We start from the raw sequence: 13,842 nt of genomic DNA, 5'->3' as shown, positions 1-13,842 counted from the left end.
GCCTTAGGGGACCTGGCAGCAGAGATCAATGAAAAGGGAAGACAGAGGTGGGCTGAGCACAGAAGTCGGGAGGTCAGGCAAGCTTCAGAACGTGGTCCCCCACAAAACGTGGACATGGTAACTGCTGGGTGGAACTGACTAGAAGCAAACAGACCGGGAGGCCTAGGAACTCCTTAAGGTATCAAGTTGCTGTGGAAGCTACAGCTGGGCCTGGAAAGTCCCTGTTCCCTCTCCCGCAGGAGCACACCCTCTCCCACACCCATTTCAGATATGGCCACAGAGGGTGGCGGATGGGGAGACCTTCACAGGAACCAAAGTCAAGGTCAGGGTGCTGGTGAGGTGCCTCCCGGGAAGGAGAAGCGGGGCCAGCCGCAGAATTACTCCCCTACCAGGGCAGAGAGGTTTCAGTTCCTGCCCAGCACGGCTTCATGATCGTTATTTTTATGCACCCGTGCAGCTGCAGGTCTCCTGTCCTGCTGAATGGGAGTTTGTTTTATTTCAATGCAGTTCTCTCATTTCTACTCCTCCATCACGGAGCAGATGCTGGCCAGTCCGCATGAAGCAAGGAAGGAACGCTTCAGCACTGGCATGTAACACAGAGGTCACAGAGCAAAAGGCTACACCTGTGGAGTCTGGTAACCGCAACCCTGTCAAGGAACGCATGGGAGGCCACGACACAGGAGGGGCAGGGTCACCAGTGCCAGGGACCAGAGAGGCTCTGGCATCGGCTGGACGTAAGTCAGATGTAAGCTGGTCACACTCAGCAACGACTCTGACCTGGCGCACTGCTGACCCAGCTGGAGCCTTTGCCTCTCTCTACACATAAGGCACCATAGCTACAACAGCTGTATGGGACTGTCCAAGGGTTAAAGCAGAGCAATGTTTACAGGGTGAGGAGCAAGATGCTTAGCCCAGAGAAACTAATAAATGGTACACAGTACTTCCCAAGGAAGCTGGGGAACTCAAAATTTCTAAACAATCAATGGAATATACAACTGGCATTCTGGAAGTTTAACTGTTCATGCTCTGACACCTCAATTTAACAAGGACTGATGATATAGTCATCCTATACCTACCCTAGAAGAACTACAGTACAGGAACGAATCTCCCCCTGCCCGAGGATGGGCCCAGTGCCACATGACTAAGCTTAAGGCACTGCCACTTCCTTCTGCTGCCGCTTGACACAAAGCAGGGAGGCAGCAGTGGAGCAGGGGGTGTAGGAGGGAAAGCAGAGGCTACACGGCACAGTAGAAGAACACAGACTTCAGGTCTGGGTTCAAATACTAGGAGATAGGCAGGTGAGCCAAATGGTTAAAGAGCGTGGCTCCCACAGCAAACATCAGACCCTGCAGTTAGAAAATGAGTTTTTCCTCTAGGATCAGGGACAAGTCAATGATGCCCACTCTGGCCACTTCTATTCAACATAGTACTGCAAGTCCCAGCCAGGGTAATTAGGCAAGGCAAAGATATAAATGGCATCCACATGGGAAAGAAGGATGCGTCCGTTCATAGGTGACATGATCTTATATAGAGAAAACCCTAAAGGTTGCACAAAAAAACCCTAATAAATGAATTCAGTAAAGTTGCAGGACACAAAATTAACGTACAAAAATCAGTTGCGTGTCCACACACTAATGATGAACGATTTAAAAAGGAAATTAAAAACACAATCCCATTTACAATAGCATCAAAGTAGAGTAAAAAATACTGAGAAACAAGCTTAACCAAAGAGGCAAAAGACTTGCACACTGAGAACTATAGCATATCAATGAAAGAAACTAAAGGAGATGCAAGTAAATGAAAAGACACGCTATGTTAGTGCATAAAAAGACTCAATATTGTCAAAACAGCCATACTAGTCAAAGTGATTTAAAGATTCAGAGCTATCGGGGATCCCCAGATGGCTCAGCGGTTTAGCTCCTGCCTTTGGCCCAGGGCATGGTCCTGGAGTCCCAGGATCGAGTCCCATGTCAGGATCCCTGCCTGGAGCCTGCTTCTCTCTCTCTCTCTGTCACTCATGAATATATATATATAAAATCTTAAAAAAAAAAAAAAAAGATTCAGAGCTATCCCCCCGTCAAAATCTCCATGGCACTTTTTTTAAAAAATCCTAAGATGCATATAGAACACAAAGGATTCCAAAGAGGAGAAAGAATGACAAATTTGGAGGCTACATACTTCCTGATTTCAAGACATATGACAAAGCTACAGTAATTAAAACAGTATGGTACTGGCAAAAGGACAGACATAGGGACCAACAGAATAGAGAACCCAGAAATAAATCCACTTGTAGACGGTCAGCTGATCTTCAGCAAGGTTGCCAAGAATGCACAGTGGGGAAAGGACGTCTCTTCCACAAATGCTGTTGGTGAAACTGGACATGCACATGCAAAGGAGCACGGCCTCGAGCTACATGGCCTGAGTCGAGGCCTTGCTTACGAGCAAGTTATTCAACCTCTGTGTGCCTTAATTGCCTCATCTACAAAATAAGAATAATAATACTATCTTCTCCCTAAGACTACTGGAAGATTTAAATCTGACATTCCTTTTCAGTTTTTATCAATAGGGTCTTGGGAAAGTTACTTTCCCTCTTTGAGCTTTAATTTCCTCTGCTGTAAAAGGGAGACAAGCTCTAACTTGTTGGGTTACTGGGTAATTAGGACAAAATAAATGAAATAGCCAATGTAGAGACTTCAGCCTGCTTCCAAGTTCAGAGGAGTCGAAAGACTCCAGTCAACTTCAAGGCAAGCGTGTTCCCAATAGGCCGAAAAGGGGAATCTCAATAGAGGTTTGGGGCGGGGGCGGGGGGGGGGGGGGGGGGGAAGACCAGAAGAAGAAACCCCTCCCTCAGACTGGGTGGGTCACCAGCATAACAACCTCTAGGCTAAGGCTTTCTCTCCTCTACCACCCTGTCCGGAGTTTCTCATCACCACTGACAACATTTAGATGAGTATGTGTAAGAGGAGCTTAGCTAGCTGGGTTGAAGCATTCTAAGTACATTACCATGCTTACTCTAGGCCGCTCTGTCTGGATCTTAGATTAATCCATCTAAACACATTCATTGACATACCACTGAACAGTGTTCAAAGTGAGTTCCCATCTCTTTTCCCATTTGATCACATGGCGAGACAGGCAAATAGAGCATTCTCCACGTTACAGAGAAGTAAACTAAAACTGGGACAGCCTGCTTCACTCTCACCAGGGCTCAGCCTTCCGGCCCAGGGCTCTTGGGCCACACCGACCACGGGAACCCTTTTTCCGTACTTAATTCTATGCCCCATGAGAAATGAAATACGCAGATTTATTCTCCATAATGACATTAATGCCTTTTCCAAACATTTACTGATTCCCGAAGAAATATAATAGGATTATGGTAAATGCCAATAAAACTTGTATCTCTACTTAGAAGTTTTGACAAAAGTTTATGGGAATAAGTCCATATAATCCAATGAAAGCGACAGAATAAAACTCTAAATACCCAACAGAAAGTATCAATGATTACTCCGTTTGCCTGCTTCAGAGAAAGTCCAGAAGAGCAAGCAGTCAGGTTTATCTCTAACGCAATGAACAATAAACTTAATAAACAAAACTTAATAAACAAAACTTAATAAACAAAATAAATAAAAACTTAATAAACTTAATAAACAAATAAACAAATGAACTTAAGAACCCACCTTCTCCTAAAGCATCTTGCTCTCCCCATCAACAGAACAGTCTACCTGTTGAGCTAGACCACAGAATTCAATTATCTGACTTAAAAGAAAAGACTGGAAATTAACTCAGCAAGACTAATAATGCCTGAGCCTTGCTGCCATTTCTTTTCTTTTCCTTCTCGGATAGTCATGGAATTCCCATACATGAAAAGTTACGAATACAAAAAGGATGAGTTCCGCTGGTCCTGTCATGGTGAATGCTACCCCTCCACGGATTCCTCTCATCCCTGTCCAGTTAACATTTCCTCGGTTTCATTAAATGCAGGAGAAAGAGATGTGCAAACATGTATAAAGATGTAAAATGCCCTCAGGAAGTTTGTAATCTAGAGTCGTGGGTGCTCAACCAGGGCTAATCCTCCATACACCCCTGCCCCAGGACATCTCACAATATCTGGAGACGTGTGTTGGACACAGCTGGGGGCGCTACTGGCATCTGGTGGGTAGAGGCCAGGGATGCTGCTACACATGCTACAAGGCACAGGACAGCCCCCACCACACAGAATTCTGCAGCCCCCAAATGTTAGTGGTACCCAGGCTGAGAAACCCTGATCTAAAGGGTAAGATGAGAACTAGAAGCAGTCTTAGTGCTGCGAGGTGAATATGGTGTGAGCTATAAGAGAGACAAAAGTGAAATGCTATGAGGTTGATGTTTAAACAGTTGACTGGACCTCAGTGTTGGCAAGGATACAGTGAAAACGGCATCCACAGACCACACCTTGAGGATGTACAGTGAAACAACCTGGGGGAGAGCCATGTGGCAAGATGTATCAAAAGCTTTAAGAACATATATACACTATTTTCATCTTGGCTTTCTTTCCATTCCCACCTTCCCTTCTCTTCCTTTGCCTTCTCTTTCTTCCCTCCCCAGAACTGAGGGGTCAGCTTGTAAGTGAGAAAAAGGTATGATGAGAGGCAGTTTGGGGGAGGTGCACTGAGGCATGGACTGTGGTCGGGGTGCCAGTGAGGTTGGTGAGCAAAGGGAGCATCACGTTAGAAGGCACATGATGTCAAACTGTCCCACCACTGGAATATTGGCTTTGAGCATCTGGCTATGTTGGTGTCTACCACATTTCCTCACCTCAAATTCACTATTTTTCCCTTTGAAATTTGTTGGTGGCTGTGGGGAAGCACTCTGAGGTTATGTTGATAGTCTGTTCTACAGAGAGGCATGGGTGAGCAGGCCTGATAGATGAGGACAAGAAGCAGTGTGGAGAGAGCCAGAGGAGGCAGGATGGCCTTTGTGGTTAGGAGATGGGCTACCATGAGTAAAACAGTGTAAAAATAAGTAAAATATTAAGTAAAAATATTAAAGGTAATGGGCTACAATCTTCCTACTGCCAGGAAAGATATGTACAAAGACAATCCTGGGTGTTGGATTAGAGTTGGAGCTATTTGTTTTGAATTCATGATTTTATGAGACATAGGCTAATATAGAAAAATTTATGACAACTACGTGTGTATACATACACACGTACATATACATACATTGCCTACCTCTGTGCCCTGAGGGGTCTAAAGCAATGACACTCCAGAAACAATGAGAACATCAACCTTCCATATCTTTGTGATACTATCCTTTACCAAAAGGGGCACTGACTAGGTCAGGGAAAGTACAACGTAAGCCTGGAATATCTTGTGGTGCCAGAAACTTTTCAAATGCTTAGTGTGGGAAGCCTAAGTGACTTAGAGGCTGAGTGTCTGGCTTCAGCTCAGGACGTGATCTTAGGATCTGGGATGGAGTCCCATATTGGGCTCCTTTCAGGAAGCCTCCTTCTCCCTCTGCCTGTGTCTTTACCTGTGTGTGTGTGTGTGTGTGTGTGTGTGTGTGTGTGTCTCATGAATAAATAAATAAAATCTTTTTTAAAAATGCTCAATGAATAACAGGATATCAAAAGGACACAGGAACCAGTTTAGAGGGACTTCCACTGGCCAAATGAGGTCAATTTGAGCATCAAAATAAATAATGACAGTAACAGATTTCAACATTTTGGATACAAAGGGAATCCATGAATACTACCTAATATAAATGAATAAACACAGAAGGGAGAACAAAAGTTCTTCCTTATAGTATAATGCCAATGAACAAACACAGAAGGAGGGCTGGAAATAAAAAATCACCATGTGGCAACCTTCATAGAGGTGGCTGATTCAGGCAGAAGTCATCGATGAATGGCACAGGTGGTAGGTGGAGGTTTAATGAGGAACAGGCTGTTAACCTCAGGGTGCTTCCCCACAACCACCAACAAATTTCAAAGGGAAAAATGGTGAATCTGAGGTGAGGAGATTTGGCAGCCACCACCATAACCAGGTGCTCAAGGCCAATATTCCAGTGGTGGGACAGTTTCATATCGTGTACTTTCTAACTCGATGCACCAAGACGAGCTGAGTACCACCGAGGACACATGACCTGCATCTGATACTGAAGAAACATCTGCTAGACCCTGGTGGATAATCAGCCTACAGAGTGTGTAAGACCTGTACAGCTGTAAGGATCTCGGGAACAGAGTAAGTCTGAGCAACTATTCCAGAAAAGACAGGACAAATTGATGTAACATGGAAAAGCAAGACAAGAAATATCGGGGGGGTGGGGTGACTGATGAAATATGAATGGGTTCTGTAGACTGGATGGCAGAGAGTAGTACCAATGTCAATTCCCTGATTTGGTGATACGACGGGTACTTGTATGTCAACATAACTGAGTGAAGAGATGCACAGAGAGCTGGTAAAATATCTGGGTGTGTCCCCAAGGGCGTTTCTGGAAAAGATTAGCATTTGAACTGATAAACTCTGTAAAGAAGATAACCCTGACCAATGACTGGGTGTCATCTTCCACAGAGAGCCTGAAGAGAACAAAGAAGTGAAAGGTCAAGTTTGTGCTGTTGCTTGAACATACATCCTCTTCTGTCCTTGGACAACAGTGCTTCCAGTTCTCGGGTTCTTCACACTCTCACTGAATTACATGACCAGCTTTCCTGCTTCTCCGGCTTACAGATGGCCCATGATGGGACTTCTCAGCCTCCATGACCCTATGAGCCAATTCCAATAATACACTCACGTATATCTATATATATCCTGTTGGTTCTGTTTCTTTGGAGAACCCTGACTCATCCAAAGGCCATGGGGGTATAGAAAAAGATTATACTTATTTTCAGTTTAGTTCAGGGGAAGGGCCCCCATTCAAAGGACGAACCTATTAAAAATCAACCAGGGCAGGAGGCAAAATGAGTCAGTGGGTTCTCTACCTCAACTCTTGTTTTGGTCTTCAACAACTAGCTTTGCCAAGAGCTTAACTTTGGATTTCTCTAGCTCCTTGGGGAGTGAATGCCTCTGACTTGACTCCACTGCCCACCTTGGACTTCTATGGTCCGAGTCTATCTGTAGGCAGCTCTGGAATTTCTGTAGAGGAGGGGCTTTGGGGCAGCCTATCTGTAAAGGGAGACCAGGGAAACCTTAAGGCTTCATTTACAAAGCAAGCCCACTGCTTTTGTTTAGACTGCATGTTCGTTTGGAGGGACAAACCGGTGACACTTATGGAGGGGCTAAAGTACCCTCCAACCCAGAGCTGCCACCTGCCAAGCCATCCCTGATGATACCACAGAATCTGCACAGGGCTAAGTTAGGGCCAAGGCTAGCAGCCCCTCAGCCTAATGTCCCAGAGAATAATCAAGACACCGGACTGTTGATGAGTAATGGGGGGGGGGGGGGCGCTGCCTAACACCCTTAGGAAGGAGCGGAGCAGGCTGTACTGGACACGCTGTTTTCCAGAGTGACACCCAGTCTGGCCCAGCCTAAGGCGTATGAATGATTCACATCTGAGGTAGGGAGGCAAGATCCATGGGAGCTGGGTGATGTCAGGGGTCACAGGCAAGGGAGGAATTCAAGGCAAGAGGCACAGAGGACGGGATGACAGGGGTCAGGTACTAGAGGCAGGGGCAGCAGATGCAGAGGGAAGAGGAAAAAGGAGAAAGACCTCAGCCTGGGGGGGCGGGGTCAAAGAGGGGCAGGTGCAACCGGGAAATCTGAACCTTCCACTCATTGGGCACCACTCTTCCAGCTCAGCAGGCAGGGCCGGCAGAGAGCAAGCAAGCATCATTCAGACTCAATTAAATAATTAGCTTAATTGTCTGCAGCATGGAAATGCAAGGAGCTGGACTCGTGCTTTGCAGAGTGAACCTTAAAGACCCAAGTTAGCAAGAAGGCATAGGCCAGTGAGGACGGCATCAGGCACCCCAATTCAACGTCCAGCAATTGCATTACCGTGCTCTTCTGACTCACTGGCTGGCTGGCCTAACCGGCTATGCTTTTGTCCACTAAGAACTGAGATGAGCCAAAAAAAAAAAAAAAAAAAAAAAACGAACTGAGATGAGCAGACAGGACAGGTGATTCTAAGAGGGAATTACAGTTCCTTCGGAACTTTGTCCTGTGCCATGGAATCACGTATCAGGAAGTCATCTCAGTCCTGAAACTTGTATTCCTCATGTATTCCTCATAGAGCAGTTTCTCACCCTCTGGCAGGATTTCCTCCATGAAGTCCCCTTCAATGAGAGGGCAGGAGAGGGGGTGCAAAGGGACCGCAGTAGTGTGCACGTAGCACATGCAACACTCAGACCTTATCACCTCCAGGTGGCCTGCCTGGGGTGTCCCCCACCTGTAGGCCCTGTCTCAGTAATTCACATGTTTATGCAGTCCTCACTGGGTGCCAAGCTCTTTCACACAGACTGACTTAACAGCACCCACCAGCACAAGCACGGAGGCAGGAAAGGGATTATCATCCCTGTTATTTAAATGGCAAAACTGATTCAAGGACAACAAGCGATTTACCTTGTCATAAGACCTCACAAAAGTGGGGCAGGGACTGGAACCCAGACCCCTGTACTCCAACTGCCTAACTCAGTCCTGTCAAAGCCCAAACTCTCAGGGCTTCTGTGCCCCTCACCTCCACATCTCCCATCCATGGCAGGACTGAGTTCCAGGGGACTCCTCCCCATCCACACAGAATCCAGGATGAGGAACAATGGATCAGCAAGGCCAAAGAGGAGGAGGCTCAGTCCCTGCAGAAGGAATGATGGAGGGAAGAGCAGGAAGGGGGAGGACCAGCAAGGAAAGTAGGTGGAACACCTCTAGGTCACCGACAGCATGGGAATCTACACTTGCACTCTCACCTGACCAATGTACATTTGCACCCATGTTTACAGAAATACCAACATTTTAATGTTTATCTTGGAGAAAAGGATGGCAACCAGGTAAGGAGTACTTCCTGTGTATCAGAGACTCTGCTAAGTGCTTTGTCTTCTAGAATCTTCATTTTTACAGGCAAGGAAATTAAGGCTTAGAGAAGTGAAGCAAGTATCCAAGGTCACAAAGCCTGGCCTGGAACAAAGGCTGGTCTGACCGTAAAGCCCTGCTCTTTCCCTTACACCACATTAATAACGCCCTGGGCCCAGGCTCTGCCATTTTGAAGCTTGCAATCAGACTTAACCACTCTGTTGGGTATAATCACAGGCCAGAAAAGCGTTCTGAGCTAATGTATACTCCAAGGAGAACGGCTAATAGGTAATTTGAGTTATAGTAATTCCCACTCGAGTTACACTGATTCCCCTGCCCCAGCCCAAAGAAATAAGAGGTTGGACTTAAGTCATGGTGCATTTCTGCCCCTCATCAAAAAGATGGAGAACTTGGGGGAGAAGCAGCCAGCTTAGAAAAGAAGATGTGTCATCTATAGTTAAATCAAAGCTATAAAGTTTGGAATGCTAAAGATAAAAAAAAAAAAAAGATAAGAAAAAGATGCCCAAATGACCTACTTTCCTAGTCCTATGGTAGTGACAATCAATTAAGTCATGTCTAGATGGTGAAATGTCCAGATCTAACATATCCTCGTACACACTACTGGGTCCATACAGTCTCAAGGCACAAGAGACAACTCTGGAAGCTTATCTCAAGTACATAAACCTCAAAAAAAAAAAAAAAAGTACATAAACCTCACCGGCAGGATTTGTTTTCTGGCCTTTCCAGAATGGTCCAGTTTGTTTAGACAAGCATGATGTTAACAGAGCCAAGGTTGTGTGTTTCTGACTGTATGACTTCTAGTTGGAAAGGAGGAAAAATCCATTGGCTGGATTCAAGACCACACAAAATTGGATCCAAAGTCTCAGGGGGAGCTGGGTTAGCAACTCCTGACAGTTCCCGGGAAAACGGAACAACTCTCTTTAGCAACAGAAAAGTCAATGCATTAATGCAGTGCATGGACTCCTAGCGCCTGGTAAAGAAGGGACCTTCTGTGTGTAACTGCCACGTACTTTTATACTCCGACTTATTTAAAAAACAAAAACAAGGGATCCCTGGGTGGCGCAGCGGTTTGGCGCCTGCCTTTGGCCCAGGGCGTGATCCTGGAGACCCGGGATCGAATCCCACGTCGGGCTCCCGGTGCATGGAGCCTGCTTCTCCCTCTGCCTGTGTCTCTGCCTCTCTCTCTCTCTCTCTCTCTGTGACTATCATAAGTAAATAAAAATTAAAAAAACAAAAAACAAGTAGGAACCGTGAGAAGCTTCGCGGCCTTCAAGACCAGGCAACAAGTCAGCAAGGGAGCGAGGAGGGAGAAATGCGTTGCACGAACCGTGACAAATGATGGGAACCCATTTCGTGGAAGTTACTCAGTTAAAAATTGCTCTTGAGGGTCGTTTTAATGATTACCCCAATAAGACCAAATTGTTTCCAATATTCACAGCCACTACTCGAATTACAAGTTGAGAAACCTCCAAGCAACTTCAGGTAGTCGCAACTCGCCGAGGGCGAGCGATGAAGTGACGCTGCCCCGGGGCACAGCGCGTCCGCCCGCGGGGACCTCCGCTCCCTCGCAAAGCGCCCCCCTTCCCTCCCTCCAGTGTTACCAGTTGGTTCATAATAACTATTTCTGGAACCTTCATGCCTTGCAGACTTGGAGCTTTCCCCTGACACACCGTCGCGCCGGGTGTCCTGCCCGCGCTCCACGGGGGCATCGCGGTTCAGCCCCGACGGCCGGAGGCCGAGCGCGAGCAGCACCTGTGCCGAGGCCCCGCCCCGCCGCAGCCCGGCGGCCTTGCACCCCCAGAACCAGGAGCGGCGCGCCAGATGCGCCCCCGGGAGAGTCCCGTCCCAGGGGCCAGGACGCCAGGAGACCCTGCAGAGCCGCGCGCCGGCCCGGCCGAGGTGCGCCCCCCCCACCCCCCGCGCGCCCCGGGCCCCCTCCCCGCGCGCGGCGCCCGCACTCACCGCTGCCGCTCGCCCGCCGCCGAGCCCGGGAGCGCGGCCCCTGCGGCTGCCGCATGCCCTCGGGGCCGAGCGCGACCAGGCGACCGGGGTCGGGCTCCGGCCGGGCGCGGGCAGCCGCGGAGGACGAGGCGGGCGGTCCTCTGGGCGGCCTCTGCGCCGCGCCCGCAGCCCCGGGAAAGTTTGGCGGCGCGAGGGGTGGCCCCGCCCCGCCCCGCCCCGGCGCCCGAGCGTTCCCACGCGGGAGCGCCCCCCGCCGGCGAGCGCCGAGCGGAGGCTGGTCCCCGGGAGCCGGTCCCCGGGAGCGCCCGCCCGCCCGCCCGCGGGTAGGAGCCCACCTGGGAGCGCGGGAGCACAGCGCGGAGCCGCTCTCCTCGCCCCCCCAACCCCCGCCCGCTCCCCTGGGAGACGTTCGTCTGCAGCGGCCGCGGGTTCGTGCACCCGGCTCCCCGCCAGGCCACATGCCTGCTCTAAAACTTGCACCCCAGAGCCACCCCGGGGTGCACGCAGCCCCCGGAGGCCCAGATGTTCACGACTTTCCTGGCCTGGAGCCTTTCCTGGGCACCTTTCTGTTGCAACAGGAAATAAAATGAAATAAAAAGAAAACACTTAAGAGTTCTCGAAAGAGGCTTCTTAAGCTCCTGGGGGTAAATAGTCCTGGATACTTTGTTTTTCAAAGCTGAGGTATAAAGCCTCCCCGGACCCACCTTTGGTAAAGAAAGATGCAAAGTAAAACAATGTCCTCAAGACTGTGTCCTCTCGGAGCTCTGCAAGGCAAAATGAAGTCACAGGTGTGCTGCAAGTTGGACCTTCCCGGTGATCTCAGGGAGGGGGAGAGGGGGAGGTGAGGGGGGGCCTTCCTACTCACGCTTCAAAACCTCGGGAAACACGGGGAGCCCGTGCCCAGATGCCTCCCTGTAGCCCTTGGCCATTCATTCGGTCCTTGTTCATTCAACGTTGATGCTGGGACCTCCTGTGTGTCAACCAGGACCCATATCCCAGGACACAGCCTGTATGGTAACCCGCCCCCTACCATCCAAGAAATCCTGCTTGCTCTGAAGATGGTAGCGTGATAACGGTTGATTCCTCGTGGCATGGACCTCATCCCAGAGGGCATGACATCCTGCTACACCTCAAACTCCCACAGGCTCTGGCTAAACTGTGACTGACACGTGCCAATTACTGTTGCTTCACCTGGGTGTTCAGAAAATTCCTGTGGTGTCTTACAGATGAATGGTATAGGGAGGGCTACAGCTTGCAAAGCTAGTGCTAAAGAAAGATCATGTTTACTGGAACAAGGAAAAACGTGGCAGATGATATATGAGAACGAGGTCAGGGGAGTGAACTCCCAACAGCCCAGTGCTGAAAGGGCGACCTGGAATTCCCAGCACCGGCCCTTAGCAAATGCTAACCTGCCGTGGTGCGTTGAGTAAGTTTTTGTAACTGTGAACTGGCAACTGTAGATACCAGTTAAAGCCTTATTTTGCTGGAAATTCTTTCCAGGTTCCAAACAACTTATTAGCAAAGGCACTGGGGAAACATATTGTGTCGTAACTTGGGAACTTCCTGAACTTGAGTGTTGCAAAAGAGAACAGGGATTCCTTAAAGCCCGACGTGATTACCTTTAATGCATGAGTCCTAAGCAAAGGAGAACGGAGAAGGGGATACGGTGAGCTGGACTGCAAAAGGAGACACCTTCTAGCCAGATGCTCTTTTAACAAATACGGGTCCGAGCTGAGGTGAAGGCAAGAAAGTGAGCCAGAAAAGAAATGCAGAGGGAAAGAGGCAGGGAGGACATCCAGCTTACAGACCTATGGGCAGGAACAGGACAAAAGGGGACAGGAGGCAATGGACAAGTCAAATAGAAAGATGTGGCCCCAAATTCTCATTTTTGGAAGGAAGCTTCCAATGGGATTATCCACCAGAACCTTGTTTAAGTCCTTGTAAAGTCTGTGATGTCTCACTTCTCTACCAAAACGTCTTAATTAGTAAAACTAAAGTGAACAACAAAAGTGACCAACACCAAGGCCGGGGGTGTACTTTGCCTTAAAGATCACTAGATGGAAAGTCATTCTGAACTTTTTCAACAGAATCCGCTGATCAGCTTCCTATGTTCTGAGTGTTGTTTTGTGTTCCAGAAGATACAGAAATATGTAACATTGTTTCTAGAAAGGGACATTCCAGGAGGCTTGATGGAGAGGAATTGTAATTGCTGGAAGAGCAATTAGATCCTTGGAGAACATGTGTCCACCAGCGTCTACTGGGCAGGGAATAAATGCTGCAAAATAAATATGTAAACAAAACTAAAACGCAGCCTGCCACCTTCTATAGTGGGAAGCAATCCAGGACTTAGGCAAGACTGCTCGCTCTCAGGATTTAAGGAAAGAGGCCCATGTTCCTCTACCCCCTACTTGTTTCGGACCTCTGATCACATGCACAGGAATGCACAGACCCGTTCGTTGTTTGCAACTTCGGGAAATTCATTCTCAGGAACACATTTTTGTCACATTTTAATATCTCTCAACTGAGGTGTGTTTTACCATCACTGTCAGCCAGGCAGCACTTGTGATTTAATTGCCACCAGCTGTGTGTATGCATCATATTTTGAAGACTGGATGTCAGCTGTTGGAAGAAGTCCCAGAGCAGAGAGTGGGGCACGTTTTTAAAATACGCTGCATCCAAATGCTTCTGATGCATTCAGGCCAAGGACCACACAGAGTCAAAAAGTGACTCCAAAGAATGAGGAAGTTGAGGAATGAATACATTAGCCAGGATTTTTGCTTCTTCTTTCTGGATATACAAGAATAGAATGTAAGCTAATTGTATTTTGAAAAAACTCCAGACAACTCTTTCAATAATTATAAAATAAAAGGTATAAGAAAAG

At 48.2% G+C, this 13,842-nt stretch overlaps 1 protein-coding gene across 1 annotated transcript in view; it reads right to left on the bottom strand.

Annotated features, from left to right (window-relative positions):
• The window catches only part of LPAR3 (lysophosphatidic acid receptor 3), a 77,256-nt gene extending 66,126 nt beyond the window's left edge, over nt 1–11,130 (bottom strand). The window contains exon 1 of the mRNA XM_072754721.1: nt 10,962–11,130. The gene's annotated coding sequence lies outside the window, so the exon portion shown is untranslated. The remainder of the gene's footprint in view (nt 1–10,961) is intronic.
• Between the last annotated feature and the right edge of the window lie 2,712 nt (nt 11,131–13,842).

Source organism: Vulpes vulpes, chromosome 3 (assembly GCF_048418805.1).
Source record: "Vulpes vulpes isolate BD-2025 chromosome 3, VulVul3, whole genome shotgun sequence".
Classification (NCBI taxonomy): domain Eukaryota; kingdom Metazoa; phylum Chordata; class Mammalia; order Carnivora; family Canidae; genus Vulpes; species Vulpes vulpes.
This window is presented reverse-complemented; position numbering and strand designations above follow the sequence as displayed.